The sequence below is a fragment of the Panthera pardus genome, unplaced genomic scaffold (assembly GCF_024362965.1).
Source record: "Panthera pardus isolate Hobbes unplaced genomic scaffold, ASM2436296v1 HiC_scaffold_10, whole genome shotgun sequence".
NCBI classification, from domain to species: domain Eukaryota; kingdom Metazoa; phylum Chordata; class Mammalia; order Carnivora; family Felidae; genus Panthera; species Panthera pardus.
This window is the reverse complement of record NW_026526655.1, coordinates 46,088,857-46,112,094: the sequence shown is the minus strand read 5'-3', so window position 1 is coordinate 46,112,094 and position 23,238 is coordinate 46,088,857. Positions and strand designations below refer to the sequence as shown.

General features: G+C 35.8%; 1 protein-coding gene across 14 annotated transcripts in view; it reads left to right on the top strand.

Moving 5' to 3' along the window:
• The window catches only part of GULP1 (GULP PTB domain containing engulfment adaptor 1), a 276,210-nt gene that overhangs the window by 87,905 nt on the left and 165,067 nt on the right, over positions 1 to 23,238 (top strand). For 10 of the 14 annotated variants that reach the window (XM_019461729.2, XM_019461824.2, XM_019461804.2 and 7 more), the window contains one exon: positions 2,209 to 2,337. The exons of 3 other annotated variants lie outside the window; for them this stretch is intronic. The gene's annotated coding sequence lies outside the window, so the exon portion shown is untranslated. The remainder of the gene's footprint in view (positions 1 to 2,208; positions 2,338 to 23,238) is intronic. One more of the 14 variants, XM_019461756.2, reaches the window with a different exon arrangement.

Genomic DNA, 23,238 nt, shown 5'->3' with positions numbered 1-23,238 from the left:
ATTTTGTATTTTAAAATAAAAATATGTTCAAAAGAACAACTCGTAAGTACATCTCATTTTTTGCAAGGATATTTTTAAATGCTCTTTATCTGCACAAGTTTAATCACATCAGACATAGAACAATAGATCCACTTCAGAATATATGTCATTTTCTTGCAAGAAGACAGATAAAAGTAGACACAAGTTCATTCTTGTTTTTTGATGTGGATATTTTAGTGCTCTTTTTCATTCTGTCACATTGCATAAAATATTCTAGGCTGAAAACATTTCCGCAGTAAGACTAGATTTCAGTCAATCTTAGAAAGAAATACAAGCTGTGGGGCTGTTAAATTGAATTAACCGTTTTAAGGAAAATGTTTACTTTGTATAATATTTTGGAATGAGATTTTTTTGAGCCATCTGGTTACTTATGTTATCTTGGGTGATTTCTTTCTTACTTATTTTCATAAGGCCAATATTTGCTCAAAATAAATACATTATGATTATACTCCAAAAGAACTAATTTTGTGTCCCCTTTTCTTCCTTCCCAAGACAAAAAAGAAAAATGATCTAGTCAGTCACTTTGGAAATCATGACATAGTTTCATGGTTAACTTTTAGTTGTGTCATGTGTGAATTCTAAAGCTGGAGGTCGATAATGGATCCTTTACATTTTGAGGAAAGAGTAAATGAATTGTATCCTGCATATACCCTAAGATTCAGTAAATGCTTTGAGAATACCATATGGTTTAATAAGTAATAGCATCATTGGATAGATACTTTTTTTCCACTAATACTATGGAATATGTATATATGGCCTTAAAATATACCATGCTCATATTTTAATTCAAATTGTACAATTGTTGTCTTTTGTGGTAGGTGTTGTTGACGATCTGTCTATAATCCCATTCCTTTAGCATCTCCCAAACAAACTTATTTACTTGAATTATTACCTCAGAGTTTGCCTCCAGGGCTACCTAAATTAAGATCCTTTCTTTGTTTCTAAAGTTATATTAGAAAATGAAAAGGAATGCGGTCAACAAATAGAATTCTAAATAAAATTGTAGTTAAGAGGAAAAAAGATAGTGTTGAGAATATTCACATGGCTTAGATACAGAGAGGCAGAAATAAAGTGTTTGAGATGTGTCTTTAGTCTATAATTTGAAAAAGTCAAAAATACAGATTTGGCTTTACATGGTCTGTATCAAAGTTACGGGGGGAAGCAGTACAAAAGAGTGAGATACGTTTTTGTATTTTTGCTAAAACAAAACAAAAAGTTGTTTTAGCAAGAAGAGATACTATATTGTGAATATTTTTGCTAGTATTTGAATTTATATCAGAGGTATATTTGTTGACCAAATTAAGGGAAGACATAATTTCTGTTGCATCTGGAGAGACTTTTCCTTTCATCTGTTGGAATAAAAATGTAAAAATCTTAATCAGCTGCTATCTGTTCTAGTTGAGTATGAGAATGAATAGGATAAGTTCTCTAAAAGCTTCTCCATGGCAGTTGAAGTGGAATGAAAGTTAAAATAGATCAGTGCTTTCTAAAATTCTGTTTCAACTTCTTAATCAGGGACAGAGTGTGCTCTTGGTTAATCTAATTAGCTGATAAGTGAAGGCCATAGCTGGGGCTAGCTGTGCAGCCTAAGGGAGGAGGGGTGTATTGTCAACCTACCATCACTGTGCTTTGATAGTAACATATTCATGAGTTAAAACACTCAACCTATTATCTAGCAATTTGGGCATTTGATCTTATCTAGCAATCTGTTACTCTACCTTTTAAAAAAAAATGTCCACTTTACCATTGTTATTTTTTTTAAAGTTTATTTATATATTTTGAAAGAGAGAGTTAGAGAGAGAGAGAGAGTGTGCGCGCGCTCACGCGCACACACACATGAACAGGGGAAGGGCAGAGAGAGAGGGAAAGAGAGAATCCCAAGCAGGCTCTACACAGTCAGCTGGGAGCCCCATGTGGGGCTTGAACTCACAAACCATGAGATCAAGACCTTAGCCAAAATCAAGAATTGGTTGCCTAACTGACTGAGCCACCCAGGCAACCCCCATTTTTTTGTTTTTGTTTTTGTTTTTGTTTTTAGGTAACTTTCTTGAACTTCCACAAGAAACATACTTAGAATTTTAGAATATGTATTATAACATCTAAATTAAAACACATATAAATATAATTATTGATTAAATCTACTAAGTCCAATTTTAATTTTATTTTTAGTCATATGTGATTCCATCTGATATACATAGGAGAGAAAGTGACTGAAGAACTCAGATGGCAACTATATGATTGAAACTATTCAAAGTCAAACAGCTGCATATTCTTCCAACTATATCCGAGCGTACTCAGGTAAGAATAAGTGATTGTTTATATACTTAACACCATGTCAAAAAAAGATTTGAAACTGTAACAAGTGTTTTTATTTTGTGCCTAAATTGAAAAAGATAGTTTTATTACAGAAAGTGGTAAAATACATAAGCAAAATAAAAGTAAAAACACAAATGAGCCTGTTTTTATAAAAGTAACTCCTGTTATCATTTTGTTCTAGATCATTTAATTCTTTGTGTTGGTTTTTCCCTTTAAACAAAGTGGGGATAATATATATATTCTTTGTTGAATTTCTTTATTATTTTTATAACAAACCTATTTTGTTATGAAAATATGAATGTTCCACATTTTTTGTATCTGCTAATAAAAACAAATGATTTTAAAGTATTTTTTAGATTGTGTTTATTATCAGATGGTATCTTTATAGATAGATTGATATGTTTATCACTCATTTTGCATTAGTAGAGTTACAAAAATTAGCATCACTAGCTCAGTGACTCTAATATATATATTTTTAAATATATTTTTTAAAGTTTATTTATTTTGAGAGAGAGAGAGTAGGGGAGGGGCAGAGAGAGAGGGAGACAGAGGATCTAAAGCAGGCTCTGTGCTTGTCAGTGCAGGGCCCAATGCAGGGCTCGAGCTCATGAACTGTGAGATCATGACCTGAGCCGAAATCAAGTGTGGGATGCTTAGCCGACTGAGCCACCCAGGTGCCCAAAGGCTATAATATTTTAAAGGCTTTTTATTATTTCTGAACTTACCTCCAGAAGGTAGTAATGAGTTACAGTTTTCAATAGCAATTTTTGAAAATGTTTGTTGATCCATGACTTAAAATATTTTTATTCTAAGAAATTCCCTAACTAAACTTAGCTTGTGTTGGAGAAAAAATTCAAAATTAAGTCAATATTCTAAGTTTATCTTTTAAGCAGTAGTATCCTCTACTCACATATACTCAGCCAATATATCCTTTAGATAACTAATCCCAAAAGAAAATTGAATGTTACGTATGTATAATTTTTCTACACTGTCTAAAAATACAATCTTTAGAAATTATAACAAATATATTTTATTCAATTAGTTATTTATTGACAATTTATTATTGTACTAAGCACTGTGAATATTTTATTGTTATTGATGGCAGTGGTGATGGTAGCCATTCAGGACAGGAAGGTATAGAATATTTCTTGCCTCTTTTATATTTAATAAAATGTGGCAAGATAAGAAGCATATTTCAGTTCCTTAGGTACAAGTAGGATGTGCTAAGTGCCAAGAACACTTCACAAATGAGAGACCAGTTGAATTGTGCTTTTTAGAGTAGGTAGAACTTTGGTGGGTGAACATTTAAATGGAGGGCCAAGTTGGAGCCAAGATACGCAGCTGAGAAAGAATGGGGGATATTCAGGAAATAGGAAAGATAAGGTAGATATAGCAGAGTGATGGGAAATATGTTCTGTATTTTGATTTCTATACTTAGGAATTTATATGTCATCATTATATGATGAGGGAACAATTGCAGGGGAGTGAGATGGTCCATGTAGTCCTTTAAGAAGCTTAATCTAGAAAGGATATGTATGTCTGACTAATGAAGGGAGAACAAACCCAAAGGAAGGGAGAATGATTCGTAGACTTTTCCTTTCATTTTCATCAGCATTTGTTAAACACTTGCTATTTGCCAGGCACTTGAGGAACTTGAAGAACTGTAGAAAAAAAGATGAAGACATAATCTTCATTCCTGAGGAGCTAATCCTGTAGGGGATGAGACACGCATGACCAGCAAATGAATATAATACACCACGATAGTGTAACAGTTGAATCACATTTTAATTAATTAATTAGTTTTTATTTTAAGAGAGAATGAGAGCAAGAGTGGGGGAAGATGGGCAGAGAGAGAGAGAGGGAGAGACTCTTAAGGAGGCTCTACACTCAGCACAGAGCCTGACATGGGGCTTCATCTCAAGACCCTGGGATCATGATCTGAGCTGAAATTGAGTCAGACATTCAACCAACTGTATCACTTAGGATCCCCTGAATTACATTTTTAAACAGACTAGCTGGTAGCTAACTATGTTGAGATGCAGGTACTAGGTTATCAACTGGTAAGGTTTTCCCAAAGATATCAAGTCTGAGCAAGGTTACCCACGAAGAATCAATGTTTCTAAACGTTCCAAGGATTCAAACAAGAAGCAATGGAAATCTTATTTAGGGCGAGAGTAGTATATAAAATAAAAGGCAGTGGTATGAGTGCTGGGAGATTCAAGGGAGGGTCTTTTATGTTAGGCAAGTGGAGCATGTTATGGCATTAACAGAAATAAGGAAACTAGCAAAACTGAGATTTTTGTGTTGATAAAATTCTAAGTTTGGTTTTGATTTTGAATACCAAGGATTTTTCTGTCCTCCTGTCTCACTGTGTTTTGTTTATAGCTTTCATTGTAATTCCTTATATAATTGAGTATTCATGTTTTAATTATTAAAAGTAATTTGAGTTGGGGCGCCTGGGTGGCTCAGTCGGTTAAGCGTCCGACTTCAGCTCAGGTCACGATCTCGCGGTCCGCGAGTTCGAGCCCCGCGTCGGGCTCTGGGCTGATGGCTCAGAGCCTGGAGCTTGCTTCCGATTCTGTGTCTCCCTCTCTGTCTGCCCCTCCCCCGTTAATGCTGTGTCTCTATCTGTCTCAAAAATAAATAAACGTTAAAAAAAAAAATTAAAAAAAAAAAAGTAATTTGAGTTTCCTTAAAATGAAAGTACAAGGACAATAAGAATAAAAACCAGTTACACCAAGCAAAACATGAAATAGGAAATAAAGATTCATAACCACTGTGTATATAATTTAGGTTTAGCCTTTCCAGCAGCAGCAGAAGTGGATATATGTTCTTGCCCTAAAAGCTTAGATAAATTTATTATAGGAGTCTTAGTGTAATGGAAAGTGTCCTTACCACTTAGAGGTGCCTTAAATTTTGCATTGAAAATTTGAAAGTTGAAAGGAAGGGAACTCTGTTAATTTATACTTATAGGTAGGTCAGTTTGTGGAAGTTAAGAATTCAGTTTCTCCAGGAAGTCTGCTTGGACTTTTGGAACCTGGATGAGATCCTTCTTCTATGTGCTATGTCCTCTTAACCCAGTTTACATTCTTCTGTCATACCATGCATTGTGGTCTTGTCTGTCATTCCCTGAGACTATAAGATTCCTGAGGATTTGTTCGTCCTTTATCATTACAGATACAGACTTAGATCTAAATAAAACCCATCACAATGTTTGTTTTATAGAGGATACTTTATAAATATTTCTTAAATGCTAAAATGAATCATTTCCATGGCTTGTCTTAATTGTTGTTGACCCAGCTTAGACATTTTTGTGAGCTCCGTATTAGTTTTCTATTGCTGTATGATAGATCACATCAAAACTTAGCAGCTTAAAACAGTGCTTATGTGTTGTCTCAGAGTTTATGGACACGGTTTAGCTGGCACCTCTGGCTCCAGGTAGCTCATCATGTTGTAGTCGTGCTATCAAGCTGGAGCTACAGTCATTTCAGAGTTCATCTGGGGCTGAAGAGTCCACTTCCAGACTCAGCTGCCTCATCATATGGAAGCTAGTTTTTCCTGAGACAAGCAATACAAGAGAAAGCAAAAGTGAGCATGACTATGGAAACAACATTCCTTTACAACCAAAGGTAGGAAGTATCATCCCATGTGTAGTGAGTTGAATGATGGCCCCCAAAAACATGTGTTCAAGTCCTAACCTGTGGTACTTGTGAATGTGACATTGTTTGGAAAGATTCTTTGAAGATGTAATTAAACTAAGGATCTTGAGTACAAACATCCTCGATTAACTAGATGAGCCCTAAATCTAAGGACATGTGTTCTTATGAGAGAAGTCTCTGTGAAGACAAAGGCAATGACTGGTATGATGCAACCACAAGTCAAGGACCACCTGGAGCTGCCAGAAACTGGAAGAGGCAAGGAACAGTATCTTCCCTATGGGCCTTTAGAGGAAGTGTAGCCTTTCTGACACCTTGATTTCAGTTCTGGCCTCCAAAACTCTGACAGAATCCATTTCTGTTGTTTCATGCCATCCAGTTTGTGGTAATTTGTCATGGCAGCCACAGGAAACTAATATACTACCACTTCTGCAGTTTTCTGTATTTTGGAAGTGAGTCATAGGTCCAGCCCGCATTCAGGGGCAGGGGATCACAAAAGGACATCAACACCAGGAGACAGAGATTATTGGAAGCCATCTTAGAAGTTGCCTATTCCATCAGATTTCTAGATACTTCCATTTGTTTGGTGTATCTATGTAGATGGACCCACCATAACAGGTTATAACAGATTATAATCGTCTCATATTCTTAACAAGAATCTGACTTTTTTTTCTTTTTGTAGTTTCTACCTCTCCAGTTAGAACTACTATTCATTTGGAGAGTCAAATTGGAAAACTTAGAGTCAATTTGAATTCCTTCTTTATTTGTTAATACCCAGGACTTGTCAATGATTAACCAGTCTTTTTCATTCTATTCCTTAAATTTTTCTCACTTGGGTCTTTCTTTGCAATTTCTCTTCTACTGATTACAGGCTTCTATTATTTCTTCGAAACCAGCAGAATAACTGCTAAGCAGTCAAACTGTTTCTGAGCTTTTCCCCTGCAAACCTTTCCCTGCAAAGAGGCTTTTGAAAACCCAAATAGGATTATGCCGTTCTCTTCCTTTATGTAACATTCTCAGGGAATAGGACACCCTTGTGATCTGGATCTTGATTTTATAAAATTCAAGCTTCACTTTAATCATTCCTTATGTAGATCTATAAAATTATATAGAAACTTCCAAATATATTATGTCCTTTCATTTTTGCTTGCCATTGTCTGGGATTCTCTTTCTCTGAGAACCAAATAGGTGTTTATTTGTTTGTTATTTTTGCAACTAGCAGAATGGCTAATATCATGACCAGGACTGAATAGGTCTTCATCTTTTGTAAACTAATGTTACAGAAGAAAGAGTTGAAGAGAAAAGAGGTCTAACGTCAATAAAATGGCTAAACTGACAGATTAGCTTAAAATGGAAACAAATGAAAGAGAAAGGGAAATTATGGACTGATCGTGCAGCAGGACTGGAAAATTTAATGGTAGGGTGAAGGCAAATGCATGTTTAATGTAAATGTGCAGTAGAAAGTCAAGAAAGCATGACAGAAAGGGAAATTTTAGTTTTGAGATCATAAATGAAGTTTAGATTCAAATGTGAGTGTATTGTGGTTTTAAGTTTTTAGGAGTATTAAAATACACATCCTCGTGGACATTACAATCTATTAGGCAGAAAGTGTGAGGAACATAATGTAGTCGTTCAAGATAGTGAGGGGTAGAATAAGGATGACAAATAGGTAATGCAATGTTAAGAAAGTAGCAGAAAGGAAATAGAAGTCGAATTTCTTCTGCCCCTTTCCGTTGTAATGAGTAAGATGAAAGCACTCTTAGCTGAAGAGTGTCTCTAGGGAGATCCTTCAGTGGAGAGCTAATTCAAATCCTATTCAGGAGATGTATTATGGGTTATCAGAATTTAAAAATACAAAAGAAAATAACCTTTAATCCATTGAAGAAATTGAAGAAAACCATTTTGCTGCCACTGATCTTTGGCTATACGTTTAAAATTGATGTTCAGTCTATCTATATATGTAAATGATACTTATGCGCCAATAATTAATGATTTCAAATTAATCTTTACCCATATAATAACATTAATTTTCATTTAATGAAGAAATTTGAAGAAAAAAAATGTTCTGTATATTTATGTAATTTGTAATTGTAATGAATGGCTTCTTTATAAATTAATAGCTATTTGAATAGAATAGTAAAACCTAGCAAAGTGGTTGTTTATCAAATATGTTGGTTCTCTGTGTTGCAGAGTGGTCAACTATGGGCCTTTTAATGTGAACTAATAATTGCAGTTTTAAGAGTATCATATATTATACCAAAGCTTTTACTTCTTTAGGGGTAACATTCTTTATAAAATGTTTTAATTTGCTTTTTAAGGCATGATTTACATTGAGAAAATCTAGTTCAGTGAACAATTTTAAAAAAGTGTTTAAAAGGATAATTTTTTATACATAAAGACAGAAATAAATGAAGGAGAAGAATAGGATTTACATTAATATGTGCAATGCATGAAGAAATGGAAATGGCTGCCTCAGAGAAGGAAACTGGCAAATCATGAATTTTAAATTATATGGTTCATCAGTTAGGTGGCCTGACAATCTAAGCTGGAAACATTTTGGTCAGGTGACCATCTGTGACAGAACACCTATTTATACAAGCGATCTGTACTTAGTAGTAATCACATCTACATTTGAAGAGTCTGTCAACTACTGTTCTTGGACTGCAAGTAACAGAAATGAGTTCTGGGTACTTAAAGCAAAAAAGGCAGTCTGCTGAAAGGATTGGAGTTAGTTCATAGAATCAGAAGGTAATCAGACAAAATCATTTTTAGGAGAGAGAGGAGCCAGAACCGTTCCAGGGGTCTAGAAAGCAGGAAGTGGAAGGAGACTGAAGCAGACTGCCAGGCAGCTGAATCTGGTCCAATCCTGCATTTCGGTGCTATTCTTCCCACATTCACAAAGGGCGTCTGCATGGCTGAGTTTGAATTATTTGCCCTCTGCCAGCAACCGTAGCACTTGATTAACAATTCTCGGGAGACTGTGTACTCATGGAAAGGATAGGCTCCAAAAGGAACCTCAAAGTTTTGAGACCAGGATGGGGAATAGATATAGGGCAGTAAAAGCCATAGATATTTGCTAAAACCCTTCTTCAGAGTCTAATGGGTCAAATAATAAAGATTTTGCAAGGAAAATGAACATAAATAATAGCGTTACTGAGGTTTCAGTAGATATCTACTATTATGAAAAATTTATTTATTCTTTTATGCATATGTTTATTAATTGCCTGTCATGTGTCAATTGCTATACTTAGCAATGAACATGAAACTGAAAGAATTAGTTATTGCTTTAAACAGAGTTTATAGTTTAGAGATAATTGAAATACTACAATTCAAGGGCACCTGAATGGTTCAGTTGGTTAAGCTTCCAACTCTTGATTTTTGGCTCACAGTTCATGAGAATGAGCCCCGCATCAGGCTCTGTGCTGACAGTGTGGAGCCTGCTTGGGATTCTCTCTCTTCCCCGACTCTCTCTCTCTCTCTCTCTCTCTCTCTCTCTGTCCCTCCCCCACTCTTAAAATAAATAAACATTTTAAAATGTAGAAATATGACAATTCATATATTGCAATTATTTTAAGGTAGAAAGTAGATAAGATTCCTAGGACTACTGTAACAAAGAACCACAAACTAGGCAGTTTAAAACAATAACAATTCTAGAGACTAGAAGTCTGAAATCAAGGTGTCAGTAGGGCCAAACTCCCTGCAAAGACTCTAGAAGAGGATTCTTCTTTGTTTCTAGCTTCTGGTGACTCCTGGTATTCCTGGACTTGTTGCAGCATAAATAAATTCTGGCTCCATCTTGTCTACATGGCCTCCCTCTCTGTGTGTCTCTGGGTGTGCTTCTCCTCTCCTCTTCTTATAAATATACCAGTCATTGGATTTAGGGTCCATCCTAAAATCCAGGATGATTTTATCTCTGATTACATCTGCAAGGACCCTAGTTCCAAAGAAGATCAATGTTGAAGTTCTGAGTGAACATGAATTTTGTGGAGATGCTATTTTACCACTGTAGGAGGGTATAGGATACTATTCCTGGCAGGGTCCCTGAGGCTATACTTGGGGTATACCAGAGAAGGCTACCGAAAGGAAATAATGTCTAAACTAAGGGTGAATGTTCAGTCAGAAGGCACCAGATATGTAGTGGACCCTGCAAGCATTTATGAAAAAGCATAGTTCATTAGAAGATCTGAAAGCAGTTCACTATAGCTGGAGCAAAAAATGCCCAGGGCTGGATAAGGTGCGAAGAGGAGAGATGATGGCAAGGAAGTTAATGGGACACGTGAAAAGGGAGCTTGTAAGGAATATGACATTATCATGAACGTAGTGGGGAACTACCAGAGGAACTAAGCAGGTGAACAACCACATCAGATTTCTATTTTACAGAAACCATTTGGGGTGCAGTGTGGAGATGAGAAATGTTTGAGCAATGCTGGAGAAAGAAAAGCCAGCGAGGCAACTGTGCAGTAATCTGGGTTTGAAATAATGGGGGCTTGGTGAAGGAGATGCTGGTGGTGGAATGGAGGAAAGAAAATAACTGTAATTCTGCTGTAATTCTGATATGTTGAACACTAGGAATTGATTTTGTATGAATTATAGGCAAAGTATGATGGCCCGGCTCCTAGCTTCTAGGACTGTGGATGATGGTTATAGGTGCTGAGATTGGAAATGTGTGTGAGAGAGAGAGAGAGAGAGAGAGAGAGAGAGAGAGACAGGGACCTGGGAACAAACTAATGGATTCAGTTTGTGTATTTTCAGGTTTTTTTTAAAAAAATGTTTATTTATTTATTTTGAGAGAGAAAGAGAGAGAGCATGGGCACACATGAGTGGGCAAGGGTCAGAGGGAGAGGGAGAGAACGAATCCCAAGCAGCCTCTGTGCTCATGAGTAAGATCATGACCTGAGCCAAAACCAATGCTTAACCTACTGAACTATCCAGGCACACCTGTATATTTTCAGTTTTGACTGCTGTAGTGCTTCTAAATGAGTATGTTCAAAAAACAGTTGTCTATATGGGACAGGTCCTGTTGAGGAAGGAAATCTGAGAACATAAATGATACCTGAAATTGCTGGGTGTATTTGAAAAACCTTTTTTTAAGCCTATTACTAGATCCAACAAAGGAGGATTATGCAGAGTGAAATACTGACATTTAGAAATAATATTTACTTACCATTTATGACAACATGGAAGGATCTAGAGGGTATTATGTAAAGTGAAATAAGTCAAACAGAGAAAGACAAATACCTTACTATGTCACTTATGTGTAAAATCTAAAAAACAAAACAAATGAACAAACAAACCAGAAACGGATGCATAAATACAGAGAACAAACTGGTGATTGCTAGAGGGGAGGAGGATACAGGACCTGGGCAAAATAGGTGAAGGAGGTTAAGTACAAACTTCCAGTTATAAAAAAATAAATCGCGTGGATATAAAGTACAGAATGGGGAATAGAACCGATAATATTGTAATAACTTTGTATGGTAATGGATGGTAACTACACTTATGGTGAGCATTTTGTAATGTATATAAATGTCAAATCACTATGTTGTACACCTGAAACTAATATAATATTCAGTTATGCTTCAATTAAAAAAGAGAAAGAATACTTAATGGCATATGGAAAAACCATTATAAAATGCAAACAGAACAAAAATGAGAAGAACAGACTGGGGACACACTGCTGTATCTATAGTAAGATCTCAACACTATATATCTGGCTACCTTTAATACTAAATACTCAAACTAAATGGATTTCTGTGTTAGCAATGGCTATTTCTGTGTGACTTTCATTTTATTACTTAAAACTTACTTTTAAAGTTTAGAGCATCCAATGAGCATACACTACTTTTATAATCAGGAAAAAAAGAACAAAACAACGTGTTTTTTGGGTAAATTTTAGCACACAAGCTGTACCTGAAATAGAATTTTTGTAGGATAGTATTTCTAAAAATAAGTAATTGATTTCAAGAATTGGGTATCTTTGGAAAGATAAGAGAAAAAAGAGTTGTGAGTAAAGAATTATACCACATGAGCAGGTATTTCCTAAAATACCTCGAAATATATCTGGGGATATGGATTGTATATCCTCAGCTTGGTTAAGTAGCCATTTGATAAATCAGAAGAAAAATTACTACTTTTGAACAAAAAGTAGAAAAAATATGCACATTGCAAACATTTTTCACTTGGTTTTGAAAACCATATTGGTGAAGAGCATTTTAATAAAACATGGAACTAGATCCTTTTATGTAAGTTGTCATCAGTAATCCCAGGTCATTTTATATAAGGTGATTAGACAACATTTCTGTGGAGATTTTACTAATTTCTGTAAGACTGAAGTGGTATTTAGATTTCTGAAATGCAAAGTTAGAGCTTTAATATTAAATCTACTTTATTATATCCGAAGGTCGTGCTGTGAGAACAGAATATATTTGCATGTTCTTTTCTTTCCCACCCAGTTTCAGAATATTAAACAACTATTCCATTAACACATACTGGATGATATGAAGTTGCAATTAAAACTCTCAAGCCATCTTTAGGCTATTATTTACTTTTTTTTAGAGTTACCAAGAGATAACACAGAGTAATTAATGCCTCATAATAATTTTAATAAAAGGCCAAAAGCTGGCTAGTACCTGCAGAAAGGAAAACTATTTGACATTTATGTGGGAAGTATTTTTTTCTTTCAAATTTTGATAATTGCTTAAATAGTATTGTTTGCCTTGACTCATCAGTATAATTATTTGCTCATTCAAACCTGGGATGAAATATAAAAATTTTACTGTTTAAGGATAGTTCAAAATTCAAACATGCTTCAATTTGTTAATGACTATAAATTAAACAGACCTTCTTTCTTTAAAAATAGTTTTTAACAGCCACCTGGGTGGCTCAGTCGGGTAAGCATCAAACTTTGGCTCAGGTCATGATCTTACAGTTCATGGATTTGAGCCCCGTATTGGGCTCTGAGCAGACAGCTCAGAGCCTGGAGCCTGCTTCAGATTCTGTGTCTCCCTCTTTCTGCCTCTTCCCCACTTGTGCTCTCTCTCTCTCTCTCTCTCTCTCTCTCTCAAAACTAAATAAACATTAAAAAATAGTTTTGATTGAATAGATATGCTAGAAATAAATTTCTTGGTTAAATATTTTATAAGAAAACAGAGATAACAATAATTATAGAAAAGGAACATAAACTTACATTTCATTCATTTCAATGGGGATTTTGACTGTTTCAAAGCAGGTTTATATCTCTTATATCATTTAGTTAGACTATCCTAAGAGTATTTTAGATGACTTGTCCTATAAAAAATTTGACTCAATACTATAAACCTGGGCAGCGCCTGGGTGGTTCAGTTAATGATTAAGTGTCCGACTTTGGCTCAGGTCATGATCTAGGGCTTGTGTGTTTGAGCCCCACATTGGGCTCCGTGCTGATGCCTCAGAGCCTGGAGCCTACTTCGGATTCTGTGTCTCCCTCTCTGCCCTCCCTTGCTTGCACCCTGCCTCAATCTCTCTCAAAAACAAATAAACATTAAAAAAAAAATTTTTTTTAAGAATAAAACCTTGGAATTCTACTAGATAATAGTAGAATTTCTGCTTGGAATAGTCTGAAAGTCTGCTTAGAATTTATTGGCCTTTTCCCCCCATTCTTAAGTGGAGTTTTCTAAACTCCTGAGTATCAAAAATCTGCCACAGGATCCTTAGCAACATTAATAATATTAACAATAGTGGCCAGCACTTAGATATTATATAGTTTCTGTCAGGCACTCTTCTAAGCTGTCTATACAACTGAACACATTTAATCCTCATATGGAAATTTTTAGGTAAAGAACTTGGTGTACAGATTAGAAAGTTTAGGCATAAAGAGATAAAGTAAACTTACCCAAGGTCAAATGGCAGAGATGAGATTAGAACCCAAGTAGAGTCCTTTTATCTACCACACTCTACTGCAAGAAAAAGATATGTATTAACATAAGAGAAAGTATTTTAATCCAAAAACATCAAACTACCTAATCAGCATTCCCTTGTCATCTTCTTGTGAGACAATCTGACATTCAGCTCTATGCTAGACACGCTACATATTTCATCTTCTCCCACAATTTTATGCCACCCACCCTCCTCATTTTTCATTCACTTTAAATCCTTTAACTCTACTCGTTTACCTGATATTCAGATTTATCCTTCTATTTACATGTTTTCTAGTATGTATCATTATAAAGAGATTCCAAAATAGACCTCTTATTTTGTTTAGTTAGAAAGTATGAAAATAGCATTTTGAGATAGTTCTGTGCCCTAAGTTAACACTAATGCAAATAGCAATTGTAAGTTTTCAGGGTAATGAGATTGTTAAAAGAGCTTTTGAGGGGTGCCTAGGTGGCTCAGTTAAGCCTCTGACTCTTGATTTCAGCTCAGGTCATGGTCTCATGGTTCATGGGTTCCAGTCCCGTATTGGGCTGTGCACTGACAGTGTGGAGCCTGCCTGGAATTCTCTCTTTTTCCACCCCCCCCTCAAAAACAAACAAACAAACAAACAAACAAACAAACAGGAATGTTTGCATGGCTCACTCGGTTAAGCATGACTCTTGGTTTCGGCTCAGGTCATGACCTCACAGTTTCTTAGATCAAGCTCTGTGTCAGGCTTTGCGCTGACAGAGTGGAACCTGCTTGGAATTCTCTCTCCTCTCTCTTCCCCTCCCCAACTCATACTCGCTCTCTCTCTCAAAATAAATAAACTTTAAAACTAAATAAGTAAGTAAATAAATAAATAGGAGTGTTAAAAAAGAGCTTTTGATACCCTTTTTATATTTTAAACTTATACTTGATATAAAATTATATTTTGAGAGGAAAATTCTAGATTTTGTATTCTTTATGATAAACTAAGCATACACAGTAACATCCCACTTACAATGACAAATTCCTGGATAGAACAGAAAATAAATATATATAATTCAGTTCAGAACTATGCTGGAAGATAGAAAACCCTCAGTAAGCCAAAAAGTGTGAGATCCAAAAAAGAATACACTATCAGATTTGATTTTTCAGGTTTGAAAACCACAACTCAAGACAGGCATAGTGGAGGACTGTTAACCACAGGTGGGTGTGACACCAATAAATGCTCCATACTCAGAAATAGCAGGTTCCAGATTCTTGTAGAAGCCCTGAGTCCAGGGATAAGTAACTAGTTGCTTAGTTGGGATATAGCAGAGGACTAATCAAGCATTCAAACCTGCAAACTCCCATTTATGTTCTGTCCCTCCAGACAATGAGGATGTGAGTGTGGATTAGAGAAAATCCGTGAAGTGGTCAGGTGATTAGCAGATAAGAAGCAGGGAACTCAACTATCGGAGCGTCCTTTGTTCAGTGCGTGGCTCCGTTCCCCCACTCTCATTGGAGACAGACTACAGTACAATAAGTAGAGTGCGGTTAATATAAAATAACAGAGGAACTTAAGAGATATTATTTGAATAGAGGAGAGAGGAGCAGAAATCAAGTGAATGAAAAATTTGATCATATTCCTTTAACCCTTTCAGCTAGGCCAAAACATAAATCTTTCTACCTAAAGTTGCACTGTGTATTTAAAATATGAGAAATGGTGTTAACAATCAGGAATGAAGACAGAGAAGGAAGGTCATTATAGAAGTTTCAAAACAAAACAAGTTATCTTTTGAGAATACTCTGTTTTGTTATTTTATTTTTTGTATTTCTTTTCAAAATTATAATATCTAATTTTTATAGTATGATGGGGCCAAGTATTTCAACACTGAAATTGTAGGAAAGATTTCAACCTCAAATGGTGTCATAACCAGAGTTTTAGTAAGTTATTTTCTGATAAGTATTAATAGCAGGGAGAAAACTTTTTTGCCTGTGTAGAATTTGAGGGTATTACTGTTCTCATTCCTGAAGAATAGTGTAAACAGTTTTGAAGAAAATAAACTCTTAAAAAATAAAGTGTTTGTGTACACCTTGAACTTATATGTCAAGTATATCTCAAAAATGGATTAAAAAAACTAATTTGAATGCTAAGGAGTAAAGAAATGTACCTTTTTATTTCCACCCCACCCCTCATTTCAGAAATAAATAGAATCTACTTTAAAAAGTAGCCAATCGCACTCTAGTTTGTCAGCCTTTTACAATGGCTGGCTATGTATTCTGGGAATAGAGAGCTGGATGCATGTGTTTTTCTGTGTAGTAAGGCATAGAGACTGTTTTTCTATCTCCTGAGCTTTGAAAGTTCCTAAAGAGTAGCACTGTTATTATTCCAAGGTTGTATTGTAGATTCTTAGTTTTTTAATGCTGTCTTATTTCTTTCAATTGCCAGACCTGGATATAGTGCTATTTGGATATTTAACATGTTATTCCCAAGCTTAACAGGTTTCCAGTCATACTCTTAGTATTTCATTGCAAACAAACCCTTTACGTTTGTTTTGGGCAATTTTTTCCCCTCTATGATACTGAGGAAACTCAAAATCTTTTGGATTCCTTTATTCTTTCCAATTTGCAGAATTGCTAGTTCATCTGTATTTTTGGTAGTATGGAATTAAGCTGCTTCAGTGACAAGTAGGTATGATGGATTTGTATGATGCAGGAATAAAGACAATAATATATATTACTTAACGTGTATTTTAAAACTATACTTATCTAGTGCCTGAAGTCATTGGTGTTTTTCATATATTGAATAGAGTAACTTGTTTTCTTCTTAAAAATAACTCTGTGTAAGAAACTTTATTTTTTTTTTGAAGTTCATTTATTTTGAGAGAGTGTGTGTGTGTATGTGGGGGCGGCAGGGGCGGGGGAAGAAGGGGCAGGGGAAGGAGAGAGAGAATCCCAAGCAGGCTCCAAACTGTCAGCATGGAGCCCTACTCTGGGCTCGAACTCATGAACTGTGAGATCATGACCTGAGCCAAAGTTGGATGATTAACCAACCAAGCCACCCAGGTGCTGCAAAATGTATCATTGTTCTCATTGTGTATATGAGGAAACTAAAGTCCAGAAAAATTAAGTGACTTTCCCTCAAACGCCCAGCAAACATAGCACTGAAGACATGGTTCAACTCAGGTCCTTCTCACTGAATATTGGTAATTTTTGCCACGTATTCATTTTTTCACAATACTTTTTTTTTTTCTAATTTTTATTTAATTTTGAGAGAGATAGAGAATGAGCGTTAGTGGGGAAGGAGCAGAGAGAAGGGGATAGAGGATCTGAAGCAGGCTTCTTGCTGACAACAGTGAGCTTGATGTGGGGCTTGAACTCTCAAACCGCGAGATCATAATTTGAGCGGAAGTCAGAAGCTCAACCAACTGAGCCACACAGGCGCCCCTCACAATACTTCCTAATAAACATTATTAATGATGCATATTGCTGATATTTTCAGAGATAATATGAGACTCATAAGAGTGCAGTTTATGATCTGGCTTCTTATACTTTGCATCGATTCTCCTGCTTCAAGCCCTCTAGTAGACTGTAGATGTTGGCATCTGAGGGCATTGTCCCAGCCTTCTGAGGCAGGTGCTATAAGTTGCTGGAATTGTTGGTTTCAGTGTGTACCTGTGCTGCCTAGTCTTGCTCTGAGATTATGCCCATTTGTTCGTTCACTCTTTCATTCTGCAAGATTGAGCAACTACCATGTGCCTGGCAATGTTTTAGGCACTGTGAGTTCAGTAGGAAACAAAGAAGACCCGCTACCTTCTGGGTTTTACTTTCCACTGTGAGGGCATTATTGAAGCCTCTTCCTCTTCACTTTCCATGACCTAGAATTGAGGATCCTCTTTAAAATAGAAACTTCGATTTTAGTTTTTTGCATATTTTAAAAATAAGATAACAATGGAAAATGCAATGAAATCATTGAGTACCTGTGCAATTACTGTGTTACAGGCTAGTCTGACCAACCCATAGAAACTGTTGGCTTTCAGGAAGTGCCACCATTTTATAGCTTGGCATTCCCATTCAAGTACAGAAGAATATATTCAGAACAAGAAGACCCCATAAAGGTGTCCATGCGCAGTGTTTGGAAACATGGACCTCTAACTGTGTTGTGGATTTAACTATCAGTACCTTCTCACTTCTACCCATCGACACTCGCACTTAGGCCATTCTCTCTGTTTGGGTTGTGTCCAACTACATCCCTTCCTTCAAGTACTTGATCATCTTCCTGCCTGTCTCCAAGTTTCACACACGTCCATTCCTGCTCATTGTGGGTTGGCCATGTTATGTTGCCAGAATACTTCTATTAAGGACATCTGCTTAATTTGAGCAGATACCTGCTTTTCTAGTGCTTTTTAGAGTTTACCTTGATTATCATTTATCTTTCCCCTGCATTGATTCCACATTGTTGGACCAAGATTTATGGAAGGCAATTTTATAAGAAAATGATGATTTGGCAAAACCTAATTAAGTATGATATTATTCCTTTTCATCTTTAATAAATATTTACAACCGTTCCTTGTTTTTACTGATGATTAGCCCAATTCTGCATTTAAATGCAAAAGCATCACTTCTTTCACCCTTCACTTTGAAGTCTTTGGGTAGGTTTCCAGTCATCTTTCAGTTTTTACAAAAGGCTCGAACTCCTTAGTGAGTTTGATTTAACAATTAATCTAAAACTGTATCAAGTCAGGTAAAGAAACTTTTCTTTGCTAGAAGACCTGTATCTGTTTCCTAGAACTGTATCTATTCTTCCAGATCCATCTGGACATCACACTGCTGCTAAAATCCTGAACCTTAGGATTTTAGCAATTACTTTGCCTGCCTTCCCACCCCCTTCCTTTCAGACACCAAATCCTGTCCATTAAACCTTTTAACTATATTATATGTATTATAATATATAATATTATATATATAAATATATATATCTAATGATCTTTCGTTCTCAGAGATGAGCTTTGTCTTCCTATCGTTATCTTTTGCCTGAGCTGTAGTAACAGCCTTTTAACTTTTTTTCTAGTATCTCCTTTAATACAATGCATATATTAATATGCAAATTTAGAGGCCAATTTAATGTGTCCCAGCCTATTTAATTTTAATTTTAATTTTAATTTTAATTTTAATTTTTTAAAGTAGGCTTCATGCCCAGCACAGAGCCCAACACAGGGCTTGAAAACACAACCCTGGGATCAAGACCTGAGCTGAGATCAACGGTCCATTGCTTAACCGACGAGCTGAGCCACCCAGGTGCCCCCTCCTCCCACCAGCCAATTTTAGTTGCTTTTCATTGCAAGGCCTCCCTTGCCCCACAGGTTTCTTCAAGAGGCCTCATCTCTTCTTCAGTTGCATCTGTGGTCCCTTCTTCTGTTTCTCTCTACTTTTCATCCTTATTGGTCTCTTTTTCAGTTCTTTGAAAGTCATGTCTTCATACCTTTAAATCTTTGTACACCATGTTCTTTCTCACTAAACTTTACCTATAGCTTTCAAATTGTAGCTTAAATATTACTTCCTTAGACAAGGTCCCCTTGGTTTTTTATACTGGTTAAGGTTCTCTTGTAACACGCTACCATAGCATTCTTTTTAAAAGATCTCTCATTATATATGGCATTTTCCCCCCAATATCTGTCTTTCCCGATTGTGTAAGCTCCATCAGTGTACAGGTTAATTCTGTCTTGTTCACTCATATTATCATATCATCTGCAATATAAATTTTCAGTTAATATTGTTTAAGTAGGGGACCGAATTAAGAATGCCTTGTTATTACTTTTAAAGATGGGTAATTTTTTGAGAGAAACAACTTTATCCCTTCGATGTGTCTTTTGGCCTTTCAAATTCTCTGACATTGTCTCTGAATAGAAGAAATGCATAATTTAAAAATCTATATCTTCACCATGTGCACTAATTATGACTAAGTGTTAAAATAACTATTTTGGGGTAAATAGTATTGTGTAAATGAGTTATAATATTGGTTGAGAGATGTTTCCATTTCAACTTCCTTAAAAAACATGAAATTTATTTTAACGCATCAAATATACTAAGTAAACACTGTTAGTGTTGTTTTCTAAGAAAAATGTGGTTTTGATTGATTTTTTATATGCTTCTAGTTGGTGACTAGTGTTTGTTATGTCTACTCCAATCTTTGCCATTCTCTTTGCAAAGAAGCTATGTGAATATATATTTTTAATTAAAATACTGACTGCAGCTATGACCCATTAGACAAATCATTTTTATGACTTATTAATGTGACTCTAGCAAGTAGGCACTTATTCTAAATTATGACACTTCAGCAATCTTCATTGGAAAAATAATAATTTGTGTGTTTTTTAGAGCTTAATTTAGCAAGAAGTCAGTGAAGGATTTGAGAGATAAGATGCTAGCCCTCCCAGCATGTTCAAAAGAATGAAGAAGTTGGAAAGGCTAAAGGTGTCGGTAGCTTGGCAATTCCTCTGAGAACTCAACACTATTAATCATTAAAAGGAGTTTTTATAATATGTCAGGGGCTTCTAATTTCGTTCTATTCTAAAATAATATTTGTGACAGGAAGATAATTTCAGTTTCTGTCTTACTGAATCTATGTAAATTTTTTAATCACACAATGACAGAAATAGTTCTGGTCTTTTCAAAAAACAAACTTTATATAATTAGAGTCATTAACAGTTTCTTAAGTGGAATTAATTTGCATGACTGTTTTATAATTCTGAACAGAATTCTAACAGCGAATGGGTGGTGTCTGAGGGCCTCTTGCAACTCCTTTGTAACAAACTATACTTTTTGGTTTTATGGAATAATATTGTATCAAGAGTAAATATGTTACCATGTGGGCTAAGTCTTAAGATATTGGATTGCAGTGTTTAAGGATGACTTTTAAAAGTACTTAAGAACTTAGACAAAGTTCACGTGTTTCATTTTGCAGTACCAGAATTACTTTACAAATAACTAAAATTCCTTGCTATAGATTAATATGATCCTGAGAATTTTCTCCATGTAGTCCTTTGGAACCTCTCATAGAATAAACAGTAAATCTAAGGAAATTACGAGTAAAGGGCACATTTGGGGGACTTTCTTTCTTTTTCTTTCTTTCTTTCTTTCTTTTTTTTCTTTCTTTCTTTCTTTCTTTCTTTCTTTCTTTTAAGACTATAGCATGAAGGCTACTGGGCTTTCTATATCTCAGGGCTAGCTAGAATGGTGTCTGATAAAATCTATTTCATCAGAGTAATAAAGCAACTTTATCTCAGAAGACTATAGAGCTATATATATATCTGTCTGTGAAATGTAGCCCAGATACTGAGAAGTTTAATGATATTCTTGGGAATTGGCTTTTTTGAAGAGTCCCATGATAATTTGGAGAATGCATCACTTATTCTGCTGTCCTAGCAAATTTCAAAGGAAAGTAAGTTTGGATGAAGTGTCAACATCTGTCCAAATCCTTCGTCAGTCGGAACAAATCAGAAAGAAACGTGTGTATATTTGGAGAAGGAAAGAATAGAAGAATGTGGAATATGCCCTTAGAAAATAAGTGGATGCATATAGATGAATTAAAGCTGCTGCTAATGTCAATTTTCTGACTGCCAGTCTCTTTCATGAGAGTCCAAATCCTCTCAGTTAAAGGTGAATTCCATGGTTCTGCAGAGTGATAAAACTAAACCAAGATGCCCCAGTGCTGTTATAGGAACACTGTTGATTTACAGAGCCCTTTTCTTTTCTTTCTTCTTTTTTTTTTTCATGTTTATTTATTTTTGAGAGAGACAGAAAGAGAGAGAGAGAGAGCACGTGGGGGGAAGGGCAGAGAGAAAGGGAGACATAGAATCTGAAGCAGGTTCCAGGCTCTGAGCTGTCAGCACAGAGCCTGACGCCGAGCTCAAAATCATGAACGGTGAGATCATGACCTGACCCGAAGTCAAAGGCTTAGCCAACTGAGCCACCCAGGCGCCGCTACAGAGCCCTTTTCTTAAGGAATCTTTTATCCATTCTGTGACTAGTTAATAATTGATAATAATTAATAATGAAAAAGGAAGGAAAGGTATAATCATTCAGAATAAACTGGGAAATGTACTTTAAAATTTGTATTGCATTTATCTTTCCAGCATGTTTTGTTTGGCAAGCACTGTTTTCCTCTTTAAGATGAAACTCCTTGCGTGCAGCTTTCCTGTCTTCATCCTTCCCTTCTCTCCCTTCCTCTTTCCCTCTCTTTCCCTTCTTTTCTTCTATTCTTCCTTTGCGTGGGGGTAAGAAGCCCCTTTGGGGGTGCTGAAAATATTTTACAATTAGGTTATGATAATGATTGCACAACTTTGTAAAATTCTAAAAAAAAAAAAAAAACAACCATCGCATTGTATATGTTCATATGAGTAAATGTTGTGGTATTTAAATTGTGTATCAAGTAGGCTGTTTTTCAAAAATGAAATGCCAACCAGAGGTTAACTAAGGTGACTGGAGTAAGTAAAGCACAAGGACAGTAGCCTCATCTTATCTCAGATTGATTACAACAAATCACAAGGCTAGACACTCAGTGTCAGGACTCAATTGGTATGTCCTTTCTGTTCTTAACGATCTTGTGCTTTTGAGTCTTGTGATGGAAGAGATGGACTGACAATCAGAAAATTGGCATCAGTCACAGCTTTAATTCACCTACATCAATTTGTGGGCTTTGTGTCCTACATCCTGAGAAGGGAGACTGTCAGTGATAATTCAGAGACAGGAATTGTCCTTTCTAAAGATGAGCCACAGGACAACAAGCACTTGAATATACAGTATTCAGCTGAAAAGTGAATAAAAAGCACACAAAACACTTAACTGCATTTAATCAGAGATAGTTGGATAAATGTATTTGAACACTTGTTTTTAAAGTCTAGTAGGCTTTATTCATTCTTAAGTAAATGCTAGATCACAATGGCAAAGATTGGGTTTTTGAAAAAAAATACAATTTCTGTTTTCAAGAACGTTTTGGCTGCTTAGAAAATAGTCTTTGCTTCAGGAACCTTCAGGATCCTTAACAGTTAAACCACACTGTAAAACCAGGACAATGAGAATCCATGCAATCAGATTACATGTAGTGTTCCACAAATGCAAAGTTGTTTTCTGTTTTTCTTTCTTTTTCTAAATAAGTGTTTATTTAAATTCCAGTTAGTTAACACACAGTATAATATTAGTTTCAGATCTACAATATGGTGATTTAACACATGCATACACGACTCTGGGCTCAGTGCTCATTGCAAGTGTGCTCCGTAATCCCGTCACCTATTTAACCCATTCCCCCCACCGTGCCCCACCCCCACTCCGGCTCTGGTAACCATCAGTTTGTTCTCTTTAGTTAAGAGTC